The sequence below is a fragment of the Acanthochromis polyacanthus genome, chromosome 6 (genome assembly GCF_021347895.1).
Source record: "Acanthochromis polyacanthus isolate Apoly-LR-REF ecotype Palm Island chromosome 6, KAUST_Apoly_ChrSc, whole genome shotgun sequence".
NCBI lineage: Eukaryota > Metazoa > Chordata > Actinopteri > Pomacentridae > Acanthochromis > Acanthochromis polyacanthus.
The window spans coordinates 539,784-542,804 of record NC_067118.1 but is presented as its reverse complement, the minus strand read 5'-3'; positions in this window follow the sequence as shown (position 1 = coordinate 542,804).

Sequence of the window (3,021 nt, the reverse complement as noted above, 5' to 3'; positions counted from 1 at the left end):
AAATAAAAGTAAATAAGAGAACTGCTTGTATCTGATACCACATAAGTTCCAGTAAAATGGGAGTTTATGGGTTTTATAGTCTACTTATACTGATAAGCGCCTCGTGTTAAATCAATCTATTTATCTATTTCTACTTTGAACTATTTTCTTGTGAGGCCTTCTTTTACTTGCTGCCAATAACAGTCATTTTTTGTCATTAATATTTCATTTTTTAAACAATATATCAGCAAAAACACAATTTTACATTTAAAAAAAGTGATGTTTACACCAAATATATGATTATTTTGTGTTATTTACAACTTTTAGTAGAACAAATAAGCATCTATAAAGGTTTCTACAGTTGTACATGAGATTTTTCTTCTATATTTGCAGGTTTCTTGCTGTGCCATTAGTAATATCATCTGATTTTGTTTCATCTGATTGCTTCATCTCGTTGTACACACAGAATACATGCAGTATAATATATATGTAAAAGGTACATCTGCATGCCTACCGTTAAATGAAGTCATCGTCTGTAATAGAACAGGAGCGGCAGAGTCCGTTGTAAGGTACTGGGGTCTGGGTCAGCTGTGTCACATGAAGTAGCCTTTCCATAAAAAAGGTGTCCTCTGCTTGTTTCACAAGGATGTTAATCAGGTGGAATAAACATAATTGGCTACTGTGCTTTTGTTGAGCTCAGACATGCCTGAGCTTGTGTGTGCGAACTCTTAACTTTTTCTTTTGTTGAGCTCAGACATGTTTCGACATGCCTGTGCTTGTGCGAGCAAGTTCTAACTTTTTCTTTTGTTGAGCTCATTTAGAGCTGGGTCTATGGAACCTAATTTAGTTTAGTTTAGTTTATTTGAAAAAGGACAGCATGCAGTTACATTAAAAAGATGGTTGCACCAGATTTAGCATCATGCTAATTTCCATCTGTAGTCCTTGGTCCATAAAAAACAAACATTCCTAAAATGTAAAATATATATATATATATATATATATATATATATATATATATATATTAAAGGCAGCTGTAGAACAACTGATATCTAAATAATTGTGATTTCAATACAGAAATACCTTTTAATCTGTAAAACCCACTGAATAGAATAGAATAGTCCTTTATTGTCATTGTAGCCAGTACAACGACATTTAAAAGTACCAGACAGTCAGTGCATCATTAAAAAAGACAACACAAGTTAATAAATAGAAAAACAATAAATAAATACTCAATCAGACATTCCTTAAGGCATTGAGGGTAGTTATTGCTGTGGGGTAGAAACTGTTACTGTTTCTGCTGCAAAAATACAGCCTCCGTACATTATTTATTTATAGAAACTTTTTGTTTGACTTAATTTTATTTTTTCTATATCAATTCTTTCTCACATGTGTATCTTTTTAAGTTGTCTTTATTTTTTGGTCTTAGAGGGTTAAAGAAGCAAAGACAAACTCTCAGCAGTCTTTCAGAGCCAGATGCTGGTATGTAACAGTAGCAAATGTGTTCTTAAAAACCAAAAGGTGAGATTCAAATTTAAATTTTGTGCTTTCTCCCCCACAGGCGAACATGCCTTTGTGTGTGTGTGTGTGCGCACGCACGCGTGCCTGCGTGCATGCATGCGTCTGTATGTGTGTGTGTGTGTGACATGCAGCGGGGGGAAGGGTTTTATTTTATTTTATTTATTTAATATTTTATCATTATTATTATTATTATCATTATTATATTCATATTTCATGTTTCATATTCCATATTCCATAATTCATGCAACATGTTTAAAAACGAACCAAAAGATGTAAACTGATCTGAAACATAAGAACAACATAAAGAAGAAATTCAAAGGTTTTAATCAGTAAATATGTTATATTTTGAATCTATTTTGTGTACTTGTTGATGAAAAACGTTTCATAAAAGAAACCTTAATAATGTTTCCTTTTCATGTTTTAACCCTCCTGTTGTCCTCATTTACAGGCACCAAAAAACAGTTTCCTTGTCTAAAAAAAAATTCAGCAAAAAAATCCCCAAATTTCTGAAACTTTGCAAAACCTGCAGGCAGAAAATTTCAGTAATTTCTTAAAAGTTTTCTTTGCAAAAAATCCCCCAAATTTGGCAAGAAAAATGCTGTAAATATTTTCCAAAAAATAAGTAAGAATCTTCAAAACAATCAGTAAAAATCTTCAAAAAAAATCCTAAAAATATCTAGTGATTACATACATTTCAGTAAAGCTTCTAATATTTTCTTTAAGAACATTCACATAAAAATCAACAAAAATCCAGTGAATTTCGCTGGATTTTGGTAGATTTTTTGTGAATGTTCTTTAGAAATATTAACTTTTTATTTCCACCTAAAAATGTTCAAAGATTTCCCAAAAATGTTGAAAACGTGGACATCAGAAGTTTCACTGTGAAACATATATATTTTTTCCCCACATTTTCAAACTTTAAAACTAGTCCATTTTGACCACAGGACAGGGTTAATTAGTCATGTGAGAAGTTGAGTGTAAGTTAATTTTTTATTATATGAAATTAAAATATATTTTTTCGTCGTTTTCCAATTCTCCAGGATTAAGGACTGTGTAGAGACCTCTAGGGGGCAGTAACCAGCACCTACCATGATGTTCTCCACGAGCTTAAAGCAGAGGGATTCCTCAGCATGGCCACATGAACACACCTCGGCTGAATCCCAAACCGCCCCCTACACACTATCCCTACACACTACCCCTCCGTTTGCGCGTTCCCCCGGAGGGTCCTCCATATTAAGGGCCGTCCCAAACCGCATAGTGCGGAGGGATAGTGGACTGTTCAACCCTTAAATAGCGAGTCTGCATCGATGCTCACTCTGGACAACTTTTTCAGGAAGTGCAACATCGAAATGGAGAAGGAAACAAACATATTGATGTAAGTTCCACATGTGTCCATTATTTCTCCCACGCCTTTTTCACACTGACAGAACATCACAAAAAGAGTGGTGTAAAAAGATAAAACAAAAGAAACAAATCTTCTCTGCTGACGTTTGATTTAATTGTGCATCCCCTGACACCTTAAAA